Genomic DNA, 21,448 nt, shown 5'->3' with positions numbered 1-21,448 from the left:
CTTGTGTGAGTTCGCTGGTGTATTTTAAAATGCTCTAACTGGGTGAAACCTTTCCCACAGTCAGGATATTCTCCAGCGCCCGCCCTCGCTTTAACTGCTGGACTGGAAACTGGAAAATATGAACAGGAAAGAAAGTAAGAGGGGCTGCTTGTAGGCTTAGGTAGGGATGGAAATAAGCCCTCCTTTGCACAGCAGTTTGATCCCTTCCTGGTTTTACTAGCAGTTTAATAAGACACACCTGTGCTTGTTACCTTCTACATTGGGGCTAATCAGGCTCATTTTAAAACCTGGAATAGGTGAATCCGCTATTTATATTAATATTATATTAATATGCAAAGACCTCCTGTAATGTTTCAGGTCTATTTCCTCTAACACATGCTACAATTAAATCTTTAAATAGCATTACTTTACACATTTACAAAAATATCCATATACTGTTACACTGAACATTTATAATGATATATACAGTACTTTAGTGTTTCTCCCCCTTGGTATAATCCCCCCCACTCCCCGAGCAATGACTACATTATATCTGTATCTGAAGTTCACCAGTATTGAGTCCTATCTTGAACTGGTTGGAGTGGTACAACAAAAAACAAACAGTTAGTAATCTAGCCAACATGCTCCCTCCCTCCCTCTCAACCACACTGTGGATATCACGCAATCTAGGATGACAATGTCACAGCTACTGGGAGTCACTCACCTGCTAGACTGCATTCTGAATGGGAGCGCCCGTCTTCCTTTCCAACTCCTTGCATGCTGTTGGGAGAGCCTTCCTCTCCAGCGCCTTGCTCTCTCACGCAGATTCTCTCCAGCACCACGCTACACTCCCGCAAGCATACAGGCTCCAGCTCAGGGATGTTTGGTTTGAAGTCCTCGGATTCTTCCTTCCCTGGTTCCATGTGCTCAAACTCTACTTCAGGGGGCTCCCATTTAATACGGACAGTTTCCAGCACCTCTTCTTGTTTAACAGGAAGGGGTTCTTCTGTCTGGGGGATCTCCAATTCATTGTTCTCATCTTTAATCTCAGAGACCTCTGGCTGACTGCTGTCACATTGCATCTCACAGAGCTCCTGTTTAATGGGGAGGGAAGCCAGCCCAGAGAACTCCACTCTAATGGGGACCAGTTCAAGTTCAGGGAACTCCTCTTTAATCTGGACAGATTCCATCTTCACACTGTCCATGGCAGCACACGGGATTCTGTTTAGTAGCTGCTGAAAAACAAATGCATGTATTTATTTAAATACAGGGTTATGATGGTGTAACGGGGGACTGCCCCGTCTTTATGATCATGGTTGGGACTGGCAGGGAGGGGGGTAAAATTCCTCCCTGCCAGGAAAACATGTGAGAATGTGGCTGGAGCCCTAATTGACTAATCAGCAATTATTGAATAATTGGGCTCCAGCCACAGGGGATAAAAGCCAGGGTGGAGGCCCTAGCTAGAGAGAGGATTGTAGAGAGAGTTCTGGAAGGAGAAGGAGTGTTTTGTTTGTGCTGTGTGTGTCTGTTCCAGTGAAGGCAACGCCCAGCCTGAAAACTTTATTTCGTAAGTTTTTGTTTTGTGTTTGTATTTTGTGTTTGAAACCTTTTTGTTTGGCCCTCGTGCTGGTTTATTTTGTATTCTTGTTTATTAAAAACTTTATTTTTGAACTTTATACTGTCTCTGCGTCTCAAACCTCGGTCAATCCTGTCACAGATGGCCATTCAAGGGGCCGACAACATCTGTCCTTAATAGCAGGGGTGGCTTTACTATTGAAGGGACATACAATTTCTTGTAATAACTTCATAATACCAGAGGATTTTATCTGTTGAAATGTTTACATAATGTATCCATTCCATATATTATTTATTGCAGATTTCTTTCGAGCAACATGTTCTAACATTTGTTTCAGATTTGGAACATACCCAGTAGTCTCTGCATATAGGAATACCTCCTAAGAGAACACTTTTTGATATAGACTGACTACACAGGGGAAAGTTGACAGAGATTCATTTTTATTTTTTCACTCTGCTATTTGAAGCTGCATCTGTATTGTGAATGACTAGCGTATCATATCGGAGGCATGGATTAGTGATGAGACATTATCACTTTTACAAGTCAATTTGATTATCGATTATCAGTTACGATTATTCTAATAACATCCTTCTAGAGGCAGAAAGTCACAAAAAGGTTTCTGATTATTTTTTTTTAATTCTAATTAAACTACAATAAACTTCAATAACTTTTTCAACAGCACTTTCAAACCTAGAAAACATACAGTATGCATTATATTGAAGTGACTACTGGGGATGATCCCGTGGTTAGTACGCAACTGCGTACTAAAAATGGTCTCAATTGCACCGAAGCCAAAAATAACTGCTGCTGTCCTCTAGAGGACACTAAGTATGGGACTAACTTAGTTTAACTCTTGCTATGGACTAAGAATTTTAATATCATACTAAGAGGAATAGTGGAAGACATGTGAAAGTCCCAGAATGTACTGGCAGTTTATTTTTGCTGAAATAATAATGTGTGCATATAATACACACATATATATATATATGCAGTCACTATATTTGAAGCATCTGCTGCCTGTACGGATATTGTAATAGTAAAATAAAATTTCACTATGACTGCAATACTGTTAACTACCAATAATGAAGGAAGGTGTCGGCAGCATTACAGTCATGCATGTAGAGCCTGTAGTATGCGATAGTAGGTTTTTGGGGGGGGCAGCAAGTCTTTTCATTCCCTTTAAGTTGAGGGGACTCGACACTGGTGGTTCTTAGGGGTGAGCAGAGATATTGAGGAGTAGGGACACAGTGGGTAGAATGTGATTTAAGTGTTATTTTATGTAGTAGGACCTGGGGGCACATTGAAAAATAAAATAATCAGTGCTCTTCTCAGGGTGTTTTTAGAAGTGATTATCTAGGATACGTCTTCGCAATACCACCCCTTCCCTGTTTTGTACTACCTGTGGTCCAATGACAACGGTGTCGAAACCGCCCGTGTGTGTTGAGTGTCAACATTAAACCAGCTTAGTTTATTTCATGGCATTGCACTTGGTTGAGTATTTTATAGGAAGTCCGTGTGCCCTGATATGGAGTACTTTACCATGCATATATATCTTAAATAAAAAAAAAAAAATTATTACGTGCAGACATATAAATATATGTTAGAGACGAATTAATATTTATGTATAACTGTCGGCCTATTTGTAACATTGTAAAAATGATTATTAGCTCATAATATCGTAAAATACATACATTACTGTTACAAATATTTCAAATGTTCTGATTCAGAGCCACCCCGCCTTGCGCCGTGTCTGGCTCCCTGTAAAAGGATGAAGCGGTTCTGATAATGAATGAATGAAAGAATGATTCAGAGCCCCCTTCAGATCCTGTTTGGGAACAACAACAATGCTTGATCCTCAGTACCGTACTAAATCTGGGGATCAGCTAGTCTCCAACTTTGATCCGCTTGTTTTTTCGATGCAATTGGTACTAACTTAGTACACAGCTGGGGATGATCCTGAGATAGTACCGGACTAGCTAGTACGCAACTTTGTACGCAGCTCCGTACTAACTCTGCAAGTTCGTTGCAATTGGCCCTATATTACGATCCTGTGTGTTATGGTAATTGTTTATGTATTAAGTTTAAAAATGTTTAGTAAAACAGCATGACCTCAAGTTTTTGTTAAATTGATAAACTGTCAGTAATGAAATACAAATCGAGATGCAAGAGTCTGTGCGATGTATTTAAACACCCAAAATCAATATAAATGAAATGGCGACATCGAAGGCACAAGGACCTATTTTCACACACATACATACACATACTATATAATTATAATTAATATATATATATATATATATATATATATATATATATATATATGCAGTATATACATATTATATATAATTATGTTGCCCTGGTTGCCACCTTGCTGGCTATTCAAGCCACAGTGAGCAGCCCCATCGTGTGCCACATAATCAGGGTGCCTCGGACAAACCATTTGAATGTTTTTTTTTTTTTTTTTCTTTTGCACATTTTCAATTAATCTTTTTTTTGGTTGCTTTTTTCACCCTTTTGTATATATTGCCATAATTACTTTACTTTGTGTCCAATTTGTTTAAAAAAATATATATATACATGTCGAATTGAATTGACAAGTTGAATTGTTTAAAGTCAGATTTGAGCTGGCCATGCTGGAATATTTTTTACAAACAATAAATGTGTTTTTCTAAAAATCACCTCTCCTTTTTCTGTGGTTTTTGTTATCTGTATTGAGCAGGGTGCGTGTCAGGCTATTTAATTTATATTTTATGGAAGTCTAGTGTGTGTTCGCATTCATTTCATGTATGACATGCACCTGTAACCTTTATAGTTAAAGAGTTATAGCCACAAATCTAACAGTAAAAAACATGCGAAAATAACTCGGACCCTATTATTAACCTCCTTGTGCTCCGTGTTTCGGGTGAGACGCTGTTTATGCATAGTTCACACACACCCTATAGTCTCTGTAAGTTGTCTTGGATAAAGGTGTCTGCTAAACTCTATATATATATATATATATATATATATATATATGAGTCAGTTTACGCGTCCCTCGTTGATCAGTGTTGTACACACACTATGGTATAGCGGTAGTTCGCCTGCCCCTCAATGTAAATACCCAGCTAACACACTAAGACTCAAACACGTTGTCATTAATATTAAACATAAAAACGTCGGTACCTTATTTTTTATTGATTAAATTGTTATATTTTAAATGGACTCGGTGTTGTTGATGACGTCATGCCTGTTCATTTAACAAACAAAGAGTCTCGCGCGCGCGCGCGTCACAAACAAATAACCTTCAATTAAAATGAATAATACTGTAACTTACCTTTTAGTCTCGTCCACGCCTTACAAACGGGTATGTAATATCGTTTAACTAAACACACAAATATAAAATCCTCCGCAGGGCTCCGTGTTTACCTCCTGCTGTGTGTTTGAAACGCCAGCAGCGCCGCGTTCCCGGATGCAGTTTGTGCGCATGCTCCGAGGCGGAGGCTCTTCTTCTGGTTAATCTATAGGACGCATCCCATCTATTATATTAGATGATGAGCGCCCTCCATCTCTACTCCTTTGTGTGTCTTTGTTTTACTTAATTTTTCTGTCATCTTTATTTATTATAACTTCCCTTCTTTTCCTGTTTCCTTTATATATTTCGTCAGTATCCTTTCTCTATTCAGTCTCCCGTCCTCTTTCCCTAGCAAGTTCTTTATATTGACTTCCTATACCTCCATTTCTCTCAGCCTCCTCTCCACATTCCTTCTCTGCTCCTCATATTTCTCACACTTTAATAAATAATGTTCTACTGTTTCAGCTACTTTACATTTTTCACACTTTCCATCTTCATGTTTCCCCAGTCTTAAAAGATGTTTATTTTAAGAACTCTGCCCAATCCTTAACCTATCCAACGCTCTTTCCTCTTTCCTTCACAACTCTTTGTTCACCCAACTGTTACCTCTTTGAATATTTGAATATATATATATATATATATATATATATATAAAATCAACGTGTAGTCGAGTCCGAATCACGAGTCCGTGAAACAAACTCAAATCAATTTGCATTCATCTAGTGGTAGTACCGGGGGAAGAGTTTACCCAACAGACGTTGCCCGATATCCCTCAGGAAAGATGTACAAATAATAAAAAAATACTGCTATAAAATAGCTAGATTATTCTATTTGCTTGCCATTTTCAACTTGTCTGTCACTTTGAATACTGTTTGAATGTACCTGAATTTTATAGATAAGCTTCAAGTTTGTGGACGTTGTTTTTCACTTTGATAGAAGCCGTGATCTGGACCACAGAGCCGGTGTAGCGTTAGAAAGTGGTACATCATCAGAATGTGGTTTGTATACCAAAAACTTAACAGCATAACGTACCAGATTTGAATGGGTGCTTCCCTGCTTTCTTAGTAAATGTAGTGTGTGTATATATATATATATGAATATTAGACAGAGAGAGACCCCAATGGAAATGTATAATTTCTAGACATTTCTCAAACAGCATTTTAGGAAAAATCTTTTGTTGCCATTATTATTATTATTATTATTATTATGTAAAATGAGGAAAATAAAGTTACAAGAAATAGATGTCTACAATTATTTATTTCAGCATTCAGCAAAGTATTTATACCCTTTGATGCTATGACAGCATTGTCTACAAGGTACTAGAAATTTCAATATGATAATGCAGAATCTAATCCTAGAAAAGTCTATAAATACTGGAGCTTAAGGGAACAATCTTAAGAGAGTATAAAACGGCTAGGCATAGGACGATTGCTGTCATTACCAGTCAGTCAATATGGGAACAAGTAAAGCGCTATCTGAAGACCTTAGGCAGAAAATTACTTATTTTCATAATGCGGGAGAAGGACTTGCAAGCATTTGAGTCTCCCAATTTCAATGCTGTACAGACGTTCTGTGTCGTTATCCGTTAGAGCTGCAGCTTTATTTGGATGATCGCCTTTACCTTGTTTTAATTTCCCGTTCCTCTCCAGTTTCTCTGAGATACGAATGTACCAGCTTGACTTCTTTTTACTTTATAGCGTATTCTCATTTTGTTGCTCATTAATGAACATTTCTGTACTGTGGGTGTTGTCGAGTGATTCAAAACGAGACAGTGTTTGAATTATATATATATATATATATATATATATATATATATATATATATATATATATATATATATAAATATATATATATAAATTAAAAATAAAATATTATAAATAATTACAGTTAATTTACGCGTCTCTCGTTTATCAGTGTACACCCTATAGTATATCGGTAGTTTGCCAGCACCTCAAAAAATAACTCGGCCTCCAGTAGCTAATCAATAATATTAAACATAAAATCATCGTTACCTGATTGTGTATTGATTTCCCGGCGCCTTTTAGTTTAATTGTTATATTTCACATTGACTCGGTCTTGTTGATGGCGTCATGCCTGTTCATTCAGCAAACAGTCTGCAACATCCGTGCGTCTCAAACAACTACACTTTAACTAATAACATAACGTAACTCAACTTTATATATATTTATATATTATTGTTTTTATCGTCCACGCCTTACAAACTGGTATGCAATACCGTTTAAACAAAACACTCTCTACACGGCTTAGTCTTCAGCAGGGCGGAGTTCCCGGATGGATTTTGTGCGCGTGCTCCTGAGCAGAGTCTCAGGGGCTCCACACAGACAGAGCGTCCATTCCCGGGGGAGCGGGTCTACACAACAACTCTGAACATGCACACAAGCACACTGCTCAAAACCAACACTGCAAGAAAGAGCTCACATGCTTCATTGTATTTAACAGCTGTCATACTGTGGCGGAGTGTCCCGCCCCTATTTATTATTATTTGTATTTTTGTTTGCGGCGCGGGTAAAAGCGCCGCGTCTTTTATTGTTATATTTAAAAACCTCGTGAGGATGCATGGCTGATCAGCTACTGATTATTTAACTAGCTGACAGTCATGCATCCTTACCAAACACGTGCAGACTCTGGCCGGGGGATAATAAGATAATTACCAACTAGTTAAATCCCTCGGCCAGAGTATATAAACCAGCAGCACTATGCACTCGGGGTGTGGAGTGTTCGAGAGTGGAGAACGGGAGAGAGAGAGAGGAAGAAAACAATTGCTAAAACGTGCTGGAGTATCCAGCACGAAACTTACTTGTTTGTTTATTCGTTCGGCCCTCGTGCCCTTTTGTTTGGTGTTTTGTTAAATCTTTTGTTTTTGTTTTGTTTATTAAATACGCTGAGTGCACCAGCACTCAGCTTCAACCGCCCATCCACTGTTTTGGTTTGAGTTACTTCCTGGTCCGTGACGTCATCCACATCACCACTGCGAGCCAGACTGCCACATATGGTGTCCTGCGTGGGACAAACAACGCCTCCAACAGCCGGACCAGGATTGAAAAGTGCGTTTTTTTTTGTTTGTTCGTTTTTTTTTCAAATTAAAAATGGGGAAAAGTAGCCGGAGGAGAAAGCAGCAGCAGCAGCAACAACAGCAGCAGGAGGCGCAGCAACATCAGCCTTACCTTGCCACACTGGATATCTGCCTCACCTGCCTGAAGGGTGAGGAGTGGTGCTTCGCGGTTGGTGAGGTTGGGCACGTGGCACCAGACCAACCCCCTCCATGGCAGGAGAAAGAGGAGCCAGAGCGTCCAGTGAGGGAGGACCTGCATCCTCCAAAGAGGACGAATGCACTCTCCTCTGAGGGAGTCTGGGACTGGCTGGTGGAGCCGGGGAGGGATTATGAGGAAGCCCTCCCTGCAGTGATCAACCTCCTGTGGGCAAGAGATGGGGAGCGCTGGGAGGCCTGGGAACAGCAACACCACCCAGCTTCCCTCCCAGACATCGCAGCCATGGTGTTCAACTACCTGGCTGCGGATATGGGAGAGACCCTGCTGCTGCCATCTCCAGCATCAGAGGGAGAGGAGCCATCGCTGCCGTCTCCAGCGCCAGAGGGAGAGGAGCCATCGCTGCCGTCTCCAGCGCCAGAGGGAGAGGAGCCATCGCTGCCGTCTCCAGCGCCAGAGGGAGAGGAGCCATCGCTGCCGTCTCCAGCGCCAGAGGGAGAGGAGCCATCGCTGCCGTCTCCAGCGCCAGAGGGAGAGGAGCCATCGCTGCCGTCTCCAGCGCCAGAGGGAGAGGAGCCATCGCTGCCGTCTCCAGCGCCAGAGGGAGAGGAGCCATCGCTGCCGTCTCCAGCATCAGAGGGAGAGGAGCCATCGCTACCGTCTCCAGCATCAGAGGGAGAGGAGCCATCGCTACCGTCTCCAGCATCAGAGGGAGAGGAGCCATCGCTGCCATCTCCAGCATCAGAGGGAGAGGAGCTATCGCTACCGTCTCCAGCATCAGAGGGAGAGGAGCCATCGCTACTGTCTCCACCAGCAGAGGGAGAATGCCTGCTGGTTTCGCCTCCACAGCCTGGGGAGGAGCCCGAACGTCCTACGCCCGAGTGGGAGGAGCCCGAACGTCCTACGCCCGAGTGGGAGGAGCCCGAACGTCCTACGCCCGAGTGGGAGGAGCCCGAACGTCCTACGCCCGAGTGGGAGGAGCCCGAACGTCCTACGCCCAAGAGGGGGGAGTCGGTGCGTCCACAGCCCAAGAGGGAGGAGTCGGTGCGTCCACAGCCCAAGAGGGAGGAGTCGGTGCGTCCACAGCCCAAAGAGGGGGGAGTCGGTGCGTCCATAGCCCAAGAGGTGGAAGTCTGCGCTTCCACAGCCTTAGGACCCAAGCTGCAGTCCCAAGAGCCAGAAGGGGAGGAGTTACAGGCTCAACCCCCTGAATTTTTCTGGGGGGGAGAAGGGCAGGATGCTGGTGTTCCCCAGCAGCCTCTATTTATGCTGCTGAAGGGAGCACGGCACACACCAGCCCAGCCGCCACAGCAGAGGGAGCCAGCACCGCCACAGCCTCCCTCTGAGTGGCCAGCATCCGCCCCATCGCCTCTGCCTCCACCACCACCAGGAGCAGAGCAGCAGGAGCTGCCTCTGTCTCCACCACCACCAGGAGCAGGGCAGCAGGAGCTGCTTCTGTCTCCACCATCACCAGGAGCAGAGCAGCAAGAGCTGCCTCTGCCTCCGCCACCTCCACCAGCAGAGGGTGAATGCCTGCTGGTTCCACATCCACCGTCGTGGGAGGACTGCTTGCCCCTCCCACCTCCACCAGCAGAGGGTGAATGCCTGCTGGTTCCGCCTCCACCGTCGTGGGAGGACTGCTTGCCCCTCCCACCTCCACCAGCAGAGGATGAATGCCTGCTGGTTCTGCCTCAACCGTCGTGGGAGGACTGCTTGCCCCTCCCACCTCCACCAGCAGAGGATGAATACCTGCTGGTTCCGCCTCAGCCGCCGTGGGAGGACTGCTTGCCACTCCCAGCTCCACCAGCAGAGGGTGAATACCTGCTGGTTCCGTCTCAGCCGCTGTGGGAGGACTGCTTTCCCCTCCCACCTCCACCAGCAGAGGGTGAATACCTGCTGGTTCCACATCCACCGTCATGGGAAGGACTGCTCCTGCCCTGCCTCGCACCACCCAGGGATGCCTGCCTCGCATCGCCTGGGGCTGCCTGTTCCACATCGCCTGGGGTCGCCAGGGATCCTGCTTCGCCTGGGGTCGCCAGGGATCCTGCTTCGCCTGGGGTCGCCAGGGATCCTGCTTCGCCTGGGGTCGCCAGGGATCCTGCTTCGCCTGGGGTCGCCAGGGATCCTGCTTCGCCTGGGGTCACTACACTGTGGTCGGAGCCCCACGGAGGGGAGCTGCCGGCCATGAAGAAAGGGGGGGAGGTCAGGAGACCAGCTCCCCCAGCCGCACTTTCGCGGCCGGAGATCATGTGGTCAGAGCCCCACGAAGGGGAGCTGCCAGCCATGGAAAAGGGGGGGGAGGTCAGGAGACCAGCTCCCCCAGCCGCACTTTCGCGGCAGGAAATACTGTGGCTGGAGCCCCGTGAAGGGCAGCTGTCAGCCATGAAGAAGGGGGGGGAGGTCAGGAGACCAGCTTCCCCCGCAGCAATTTCGCTGCAGGAGAAAGGGTGGCCAGAGCCCCACGGAGGGGAGCTGTCGGCCATGAAGAAGGGGGGGCAGGTCTGGAGACCACCCCCAAAAATTTTTTGGCCAGAGGAGCTGGCCGGTGCGCGGGCCATTGGAACACTACGGCTGTTTGGGTGGGAGGAGGACATCCCACCGTGGCCGCCACCTTTGGCCCGTTGCTGCCCCTGTTCCTGCGCCGGGACTGCTGACCGGGACTTTGGGGACTAAGGGGGGAGGTGGCCGAAAAGGCCATGTGTGCTGCGCACAAGGGGGGGCATGTGTGGCGGAGTGTCCCGCCCCTATTTATTATTATTTGTATTTTTGTTTGCGGCGCGGGTAAAAGCGCCGCGTCTTTTATTGTTATATTTAAAAACCTCGTGAGGATGCATGGCTGATCAGCTACTGATTATTTAACTAGCTGACAGTCATGCATCCTTACCAAACACGTGCAGACTCTGGCCGGGGGATAATAAGATAATTACCAACTAGTTAAATCCCTCGGCCAGAGTATATAAACCAGCAGCACTATGCACTCGGGGTGTGGAGTGTTCGAGAGTGGAGAACGGGAGAGAGAGAGAGGAAGAAAACAATTGCTAAAACGTGCTGGAGTATCCAGCACGAAACTTACTTGTTTGTTTATTCGTTCGGCCCTCGTGCCCTTTTGTTTGGTGTTTTGTTAAATCTTTTGTTTTTGTTTTGTTTATTAAATACGCTGAGTGCACCAGCACTCAGCTTCAACCGCCCATCCACTGTTTTGGTTTGAGTTACTTCCTGGTCCGTGACGTCATCCACATCACCACTGCGAGCCAGACTGCCACACATACATACAGCACTGTATTATTATTATTACAGAATATCACATTACAGATAAGAGCAGTTACAAACTACAGTAGAAGCAGTGGCAAATAAGATCAAATTCAGTTAAGAGCAAAATAACGAATGCGGTAAATAATTACATTTAAGAGCGATTTCAACTAAGAGCAGTTAACATAGTAAAAATAATTGCTCTTACGAGTAAAGTCCATTAAGAGCACATATTAAGTATGATAAGAGGATGAGAACGGTTTCAAATTAAAGCAATTACAAAAAAAACGTGAATACGGATACCTATGAGAGTAAAATCAAATACAAGATACAGGAAATGATTATAATTAAGAGCAGTAGTAGAACACAGCGAGGTACGGAGCAGTTCAGTGCAAGTACAAGCTGATGCAAGTACTGGTACAATTGAGTGCCATCTAGTCCAGTGTAGTGGAGAGTTGTGATGTTTACAGATGCTCTCTGAACAGGTAAGTGGTCAGGGACTGAGCAGTCCTGATATCCGTGGGTAGGTCATTCCACTACTGACGGGCGAGGGAGAATGAGAGGGCTCTGAAAGCAGAGTGGGGTACAGCTAATCTACCCAGTGGTGGAGGAGCAGGGGCGGTGTAGGGAGAAAAGATAGTCTGGAGATAGGAGGGAGCAGAAAGGTCAAGGCAACGATAGGCGAGTACAAAAGTTTTGAATTGGATGCGAGCAGCGATAGGGAGCCAGTGCAGAGAACAGAGCAGCGGTGTAGCGTGGGAGAAACGAGGAAGGGAAAAGACAAGGCGAGCAGCAGAGTTTTGGATGAGCTGGAGCGGACGGATAGCAGAGTCAGGGAGGCCGGCCAGGAGGGAGTTGCAGAAGTCAAGGCGGGACAGTACCAGGGCATGGAGCTGTGTGGAGAAATCACTGGTGGTGGAGGAGGAGGAGGAGTGTGAAGAAAAGGTCTGATTTAGAGAAATTGAGTTTAAGATGATGCATACATCCAAGAGGAGACTACTCTTAACCGCTAACCAAGATCATGCAACAGTCTCTTGACACAGGGGTTGTACCGACAGACTGGAAAATTGCAAACTTAATACCGGTCCACAAAAAGGGAGACAAAACCGAACCAGGTAACTACAGACCAATAAGCCTGACTTCTATTATATGGAAACTTATGGAAACTATAATAAGATCTAAAATGGAAAATTACCTATATGGTCACAATATCCTGGGAGACAGTCAGCATGGTTTTAGGAAAGGGAGATCGTGTCTAACCAACCTGCTTGATTTTTTTGAGAATGCAACATCGACAATGGATAATTGCAAAGCATACGACATGGTTTATTTAGATTTCCAGAAAGCTTTTGACAAACTCCCGCATAAAAGATTAATTCTCAAACTGAACACAGTAGGGATTCAAGGAAATGCATGCACATGGATTAGAGAGTGGTTAACATGTAGAAAACAGAAAGTACCGATTAGAGGAGAAACCTCAAAATGGAGCGAGGTAACCAGTGGTGTACCACAGGGATCAGTATTAGGTCCTCTGCTATTCCTAATCTACATCAATGATTTAGATTCTGGTATAGTAAGCAAACTCGTTAAATTTGCAGACGACACAAAAATAGGAAGAGCGGCAAACACTGTTGCAGCAGCAAAGGTCATTCAAAATGATCTAGACAGCATTCAGAACTGGGCACACACATGGCAAATGACATTTAATAAAGAAAAGTGTAAAGTATTGCATGCGGGCAATAAAAATGTGCATTATAAATATCATACGGGAGATACTGAAATTGAAGAAGGGAACTATGAAAAAGACCTAGGAGTTTATGTTGACTCAGAAATGTCTTCATCTAGACAATGTGGGGAAGCTATAAAAAAAAGGCCAACAGGATGCTTGGATATATTGTGAAAAGTGTTTAAGTTAAATCAAGGGAAGTAATGTTAAAACTTTACAATGCATTAGTAAGACTTCACCTAGAATATTGTGTTCAGTTCTGGTCACCTCGTTACAAAAAGGATATTGTTGCTCTAGAAAGTGCAAAGAAGAGCAACCAGAATTATCCCGGGTTTAAAAGGCATGTTGTATGCAGACAGGCTAAAAGAATTGAATCTATTCAGTCTTGAACAAAGAAGTCTACGCGGTGATCTGATTCAAGCATTCAAAATCCTAAAAGGTATAGATGTCGACCCAGGGGATTTTTTTGACCTGAAAAAAGAAACAAGGACCAGGGGTCACAAATGGAGATTAGATAAAGGGGCATTCAGAACAGAAAATAGGAGGCACTTTTTTACACAGAGAATTGTGAGGGTCTGGAACCAACTCCCCAGTAATGTTGTTGAAGCTGAAACCCTGGGATCCTTCAAGAAGCTGCTTGATGAGATTCTGGGATGAATAAGCTACTAACAACCAAAACGCGCAAGATGGGCTGAATGGCCTCCTCTCGTTTGTAAACTTTCTTATGTTCTTAATATGTACATAATCACACTGTTCAAAACTAACACAACAAGAAAGAGTTCACATCCTTTTTTTATTTAACAGCTGTAATACACACAGTACTGTATCAATGCCTCTGTAATTTCCATTGATAAATCATTACAAAATAACATCTTAGAGTTTTATTACACTTGATGATCGGTTCCCTTTTCTCTTTTGCAGTTGTAGTTTTTGTTTTGCACTTTGGAAACATGAAAGAAAAAAAGCACAGATGAATATAATTGAAGTAGACTGTAAACCCGACACACATTTTTTTAAATGCACATTCAGTTGGAAGATTATTTTTCTTTTAAATAATAATAATGATAATAATTGGGCTTCTGGTTTTCTTTTCATCCCTCCTTTACAAATTAATTTCACAACTAACACATTTCTCAGTTTTAATTCAGAAACCAATTGTTTCTACTAACTTGGCTTGTGTTTTTCATGCATTTGATCTTCTTTTACTGTGTCTGAAAAACACAAGCCAAGTTAGTAGAAACAATTGATTTCTGAATTAAAACTGAGAAATGTGTTAGTTGTAAAATTGGGGCAACCTTGGCCCCCACCTCTTTGATAGTTGTGCCTGTTTGCTTGGTGCTGGCCAAGGTTGCCCCAATTGTTTCTTCCAAGTTAACTTGTGTTTTTGATACAAGTTAGAAGAAACAACTGGGGCAACCTTGGACCTCATCGGTTTTACAGTTGTGCCTGTTTGTTTTCTGCTGAGCAAGGTTGCCCCAAAGGTTTCATAAAGCTTGTCTTGTGTTTTTGATATCTCTACTTTAAATGGCTGGGCTCTTTTGATAACTTGGCATTTCACATTTCCAAAGTGTTTTTGTTTGAGATTCATAATGCAAGGTTGACATTTTTTTTCCTCATGACAGAACAGTCTTTAACCCTTTGCGGTCCTATGTCAGACCTGGTCCGACATCGCAATTTCCCCTTAAACGTAAAATACAGGTCTCTAGTCGTTTTTTCTCTGGAAAAAGCCGAGAAAACCATTCAATGGCCGAGTGAGACCGATAGGAGCCGAAATAAAAAAGGACGTATCTCATGAATACAGATCGCCCCGACACCACATAGATAACACGGACATAAACAAACAAGATAGCTGCTTCTGCATCCAGCGCTCAAAGAACATCAGACATTTGCAGAGCTTTTTTTAGATGTTATAGTAATAAAATAAATTATGATAAAACGAGTGATCAGGAGATGATTTATCGGTATGTACTATTATTAAGACGTATGTGAAAAATATAGTCAACAAGGGGTGGGGCGGGGCTGGAGATGCAGTACTGAGTGTCCTGTTGATATGCAGTGCCTTTTAAACCTGTTTTACTGTGAAAAAAATACTTTTAAACAGCGGTTCTAAAATAAACTGCGCGTGTGAAAATAAATTGGACCCGACGCGCCTGAGACGCGCTGAATAAATGGACCGCTAAAGGTTAAGGTTTCTCTCCTCTGTGGATTTGTTGGTGTTTCTGAAGGCCTTGTTTAAAACGGAAACACTTACCACAGTCAGAGCAGCGATACGGTTTCTCTCCTCTGTGAATTCGCTGGTGTGAAACAAGGTTGTCTAACCGACTAAAACTCTTCCCACAGTCAGAGCAGCGATACGGTTTCTCTCCTGTGTGAATTCGCTGGTGTGCTTTCAGGGTTCCTGCCCGACTGAAACTCTTCCCACAATCAGAGCAGCGATACAGTTTCTCCCCTCTGTGAATTCGCTGGTGTGAAACAAGGTTGTTTGACTGACTGAAACTCTTCCCACAGTCAGAGCAGCGATACGGTTTTTCTCCTGTGTGAATTCTCTGGTGTGAAACAAGGTTGTTTGACTGACTGAAACTCTTCCCACAGCGAGTGCAGGAATACGGTTTCTCTCCTGTGTGAATTCGCTGGTGTGCTTTCATGTCTCCTGACCTACTGAAACTCTTCCCACAGTCAGAGCAGCGGTACGGTTTCTCTCCTGTGTGAATTCGCTGGTGTGTTTTCATGTCTCCTGACCTACTGAAACTCTTCCCACAGTCAAAGCAGCGATACGGTTTCTCTCCTGTGTGAATTCGCTGGTGTGAAACAAGGCTGTCTGACCGACTGAAACTCTTCCCACAGTCGGAGCAGCAATACGGTTTCTCTCCTGTGTGAATTCGCTGGTGTGAAACAAGGTTGTTTGAATGACTGAAACTCTTCCCACAGTCAGAGCAGCGATACGGTTTCTCTCCTGTGTGAGTTTGCTGGTGTGTTTTAAAATGCTCTAACTGGGTGAAACCTTTCCCACAGTCAGGATATTCTCCAGCGCCCGCCCTCGCTTTAACTGCTGGACTGGAAACTGGAAAATATGAACAGGAAAGAAAGTAAGAGGGACTGCTTGTAGGCTTAGGTAGGGATGGAAATAAGCCCCCCTTTGCACAGCAGTTTGATCCCTTCCTGGTTTTACTATACATGTTACCTATACATTGGTGCTAATCAGGCTCATTTTAAAACCTGGAATAGGTGAATCTGCTATGCAACAGGAGTCTTATTTCCATCCCTCACTTAGGGCAGGTGGTGGATTTGATTAAAACATGTGAATTTCAGCTGTGGGGGCTTGCAATAGGTTACAACAGCTTTTAAAAAAACAAATAAACAAAGCCTTTACTTTATGTGTAAAAGCAGTCAGTAAAGACTGATGCTGGTGAAACCGAGCCCTGGGATCAAAACCTGCCTTCCAAGACCTCCTGTATTGTTTCAGGTCTATTTCCTCTAACACACGCTAAAATTATAGATTTTTCAATAGCATTACTTTACGCATTTACAAAAATATCCATATATTGTTACACTGAACATTTATAATGATATATACAGTACTTTAGTGTTTCTAATCCTTGGTATAATTACCCCCACTCCCAGAGCAATGACTACATTATATCTGTATCTGAAGTTCACCAGTATTGAGTCCTATCTTGAACTGGTTGGAGTGGTACAGCAAAAACAAACAGCTAGTAATGTAACCTACATGCTCCCTCCCTCCCTCTCAACCACACTGTGGATATCACGCAATCTAGAATGACAATGTCACAGCTACTGGGAGTCACTCACCTGCTAGACTGCATTCTGAATGGGAGCGCCCGTCTCCCTTTCCACCTCCTTGCATGCTGTTGGGAGAGCCTTCCTCTCCAGCGCCTTGCTCTCTCACGCAGATTCTCTCCAGCACCACGCTACACTCCCGCAGGCGTACAGGCTCCAGCTCAGGGATGTTTGGTTTGAAGTCCTCGGATTCTTCCTTCCCTGGTTCCATGTGCTCAAACTCTACTTCAGGGGGCTCCCGTTTAATACGGACAGTTTCCAGCACCTCTTCTTGTTTAACAGGAAGGGGTTCTTCTGTCTGGGGGATCTCCAATTCATTGTGCTCAGCTTTAATCTCAGAGACCTCTGGCTGACTGCTGTCAAATTGCACCACACAGAGCTCCTGTTTAATGGGGAGGGAAGCCAGCCCAGAGAACTCCACTCTAATGGGGACAAGTTCAAGGAACTCCTCTTTAATCTGGACAGATTCCATCTTCACACTGTCCATGGCAGCACACGGGATTCTGTTTAGTAGCTGCTGAAAAACAAATGCATGTATTTATTTAAATACAGGGTTATGATGGTGTGACAGGGGACTGCCCCGTCTTTATGATCATGGTTGGGACTGGCAGGGAGGGGCTTTTATCCACAGGGGATAAAAGCCAGGGTGGAGGCCCTAGCTAGAGAGAGAATTGTAGAGAGAGTTCTGGAAGGAGAAGGAGTGTTTTGTTTGTGCTGTGTTTTTCTGTTCCAGTGAAGGCAACGCCCAGCCTGAAAACTTTATTTCGTAAGTTTTTGTTTTGTGTTTGTATTTTGTGTTTGAAACCTTTTTGTTTGGCCCTCATGCTGGTTTATTTTGTATTCTTGTTTATTAAAAACTTTATTTTTTAACTTTATACTGTCTCTGCGTCTCAAACCTCGGTCAATCCTGTCACAGATGGCCATTCAAGGGGCCGACAACATCTGTCCTTAATAGCAGGGGTGGCTTTGCTAATGAAGGGACATACAATTTCTTGTAATGACTTCATAATACCAGAGGATTTTATCTGTTGAAATGTTTACATAATGTATCCTGATGTAACTTAAAAAAGAGGATGGTGAGTAAGTAGATTCAAGAAACTGCACAGAGTCCTTTTCTTCAGTCAGTTGTTAGGTTTATTGAAATATGCAGGGAGTCTGGTCCCAGGTACAGGACACAGAATACTCGTTCTTACAATTGTTGCATGACATTAAATACCCTTCTGCATAGGTGTCTTTCTCCTCCTCTTTCTCTGACACTTAACCAATAGAAAAGGTACAACTCATTATCATTATGTGTGTGTGTGTGTGTGTGTGTGTGTGTGTGTGTGTGTGTGTGTGTGTGTGTGTGTGTGTGTGTGTGTGTGTGTGTGTGTGTGTGTGTGTGTGTGTGTGTGTGTGTGTGTGTGTTCTAGTGTGAAGATCTCTGAACTCAGTGCTTTCTTCAGACCCTGGTGTCACAAAGGTCCATACATCTGGTTTTTGTCATCTTCCTTGTTCCTATCTCTCCGATTTTCCTAAGACACTTTGATCCCAGTGGCATTATCTCTTTTTGGATCTCTCTGAAGTCTTAGAGCCTGGTCTCTTCGGTCCCCTTTGAAAACTAGCTTTATGACCCCGTCATAAACCAGCTGTATTTTCTAAGCAAAAACCTGTTAACTAGTTTTATAACCCAGTGGATTCCCCAAATTTCATGTCAGGGCTGGAGATCAAAGGGCTTGTTTGTACAGCCGTGTTCTGCTGGCCAGCCATTTGCTTTGACACAAATGAATCTTAACTTCTCTACCATATTGCAGCTTTCATCTATCACAGCAGTGCTTGCATTTTTGGAACTAACAGTTTTTTCTATCCAATGTTAAATCACTTTTCAGAAAAATAACATGAATACAGCCGTCATTCCTCATGTGTAGCAAACTGCTATTCAATACTTGTTCCATGTTTTCCAACATACCCCACTTTTAAAATATAAGATGGAGGGGGGTGACCCGCTACAACCAAGTTGCTTACGTGATCCCGAGCCCTCAGATGTCCTCTTCGCTGGTTCTGAGTAGTCACATCAAGTACCGTGTTTGTATAATATATTATAGTGAAGTATGTTCCTCTCATTCTAAGTCTCTCCATTATGTGTAGGTATCTACCTTGCCTTTGCTGTTTCTCCATGTAAGTATGTCATGAGCAAAAACAAACAAAAAAAAAAACAAACAAACATACGTAAAAATAATACAAAAAATGGAAAATAAACATACAATAAACATACAGAAAAATACAGTAAATACAGTTTATCACTGTACACAGGTGTTATTTCTTATTCATGGTGGCTCCCAGTAAGTTTACAGTTTCCCATCTGCCAATGGTCCTTTCTAACTGTCGGTGTTGTTTTTTCCACCAAAAACACTGAATGCTATTCCATAAAATCAATACTATTACTATTAACAGTATTATTAAAACAACATAATCCCCAAAAGTGTGCCCTAAGGCCTGTCCTGACCATCCATATCGTTTCAATACGGTGGCTTTTAATTGTGCCAAATCAACTTCGACCTTAGCTTTGAGCAGCTTCTGTTCCGCTCTTTGTAGGGCTATTTTAACCAATTTGTGCACTTGAGAAAAAATGACCGAATATGAATCTAGATATGTGTCATCCCACCAAGCAGTAATTTGGAACTCCTCTGCTTCAGGTTCAGGTATATATATATCTCCAATCTGAACTGCATGTGTTGGAGAAAAACAAAATCCTGGAGAAGTCTGACAAGTTAAATCTCCATATTTAAAATTGGTATGGTTACTCAACACACACCATTGATATTTCCCAACCTGCACTGCTTTTTTCCACCCCTCTAGTGGATGTACCTCTAATTCAGTGCTTATATTTCTATTAATTCCGGTGATTGCAGGACACCGGCAAACTACATGACTATTTGTTTCATAACAACATGCTTCATGCACCACACCACTCCAGTTCCCTCGCTGAACTTTCCATGTAGCCTTTTCCCAAACTATCACTGTCTCATTGTGTAGTACTCCTATCGGTCTAATCTTCAAACTGTCTTTATACTGGTTATTAGGATCCAGGTATGGTATTGAGAGATAGAACCCTATGTGACCAGGTGGTTCCTTGCCATTCTCCTTTGGCCACACTAAACTAGCTCCCAGGAGGTCAGTCTGATCAGGGTGGATCATTGCCAACCTCAACCTGAGTTCCTCCTGTGCATGTCTAGGTACCACTCTTAGCCTAATGTCCATTATTTCTTCCTTCATTGTTTTTAAAAGGTCACCCGCAAATATTCTACAATCTATTGCTTTGGTCAAATTGCGCAGGGCTCCCTCTGTTCCATCCATTAGCTCGTATATAGCTGTACCCTGGAGCCTAATCCCTTGATTTACATACATCTGTCCATTCCCCAATCTTTATATTTCTTCTCTCACAGCACTTGCTATCCAAGTTTGCCCTTTTTGACATTTGATAAATATCCCAGCTGTTTGCAACAGAATTTCCTGCACCAAACCAGCCTGCTATTTCATCAAAAAGTCCCCTCTTCCTACGTTTCTCATTACCTTCATACATTCGTTCGCCTATTCGCTCTTTGTAATCTCTTATTGTACTACTTATTTCTCTTTGAAGCCAATTCTGGATATTGGTGTATTGCTTGCAATGCTGTTCAAACATAACAGTTAGATTTGTGAAATTATACATTACACACGATAATACTATATTCACATTATCCAAAACAGTTTTTCTTTCTGGTCCGAGAATGATACCTTCCCGAGGTAGGAGGTGCAAAGGGGACATACTTTCGTAGTGATTTTAACTCGATAGTACGGTTTACTGCCCTGTTTCAAGAAATTAGATCACCCCGCATGGAACAAGTGTAAATTACTGACGTACTCAACTCCTTACAGCAATCTATGCCTCCCAATTTCACCCACCCGTCCTGCTCTTTAGCTACGCGGTGCAGTGTTGGTTTAACTCTGTAAGCTCATAATCACATCTTCTATCCGAAACTACAGTACTCTCAGAATAAACTCTATGTTCCAGCTGTGGATCCCCATCCTCTTGATCAGAACCACACTCATGTTGCTCTAACACATTTAGGTGTATCATTATTTTTAACCCGTATGTTAAATTACATCTTTCTAGAATCCAATATTCTAGACCATCTCAATCTTATAATGCACTTAAGACTGATTAAAACCTAAAACTATAACTTCAAAAATGATCACTATGCATTGAACAAGTACTAAAATAGTGCCTCATTTTAGACATATTCAACACTACAGCATATCATTCAAAGTTCACATGATTTCCACAATTAATGTCTAATATAGGTAACCATATTTTTCAGTAGAACAGCTGTTTTCAATTGGTATTTCCATTCAACATAGGATGTCCCATTACCTTACAAGTACATATTAATATAGTCTTATGTTCCTAACAACACTCCAAATAATCCATTGCAAGACACCAACCATTTTACCTCCCTACCATGGATGGCAGATACAATGTCTTAACAATGCCACTCTTAAGTGTCATGAACAACACAAACTCCATACTCCCGTGCCTCTAG

General features: G+C 43.1%; 1 pseudogene; it reads right to left on the bottom strand.

Moving 5' to 3' along the window:
- The window catches only part of LOC131706997 (zinc finger protein 850-like), a 49,907-nt pseudogene that overhangs the window by 9,689 nt on the left and 18,770 nt on the right, over window positions 1-21,448 (bottom strand).

Source organism: Acipenser ruthenus, chromosome 38, assembly GCF_902713425.1.
Source record: "Acipenser ruthenus chromosome 38, fAciRut3.2 maternal haplotype, whole genome shotgun sequence".
NCBI lineage: Eukaryota > Metazoa > Chordata > Actinopteri > Acipenseriformes > Acipenseridae > Acipenser > Acipenser ruthenus.
Note: the sequence above shows the minus strand (reverse complement) of the source record. Positions and strands in the feature narration are given on the sequence as shown.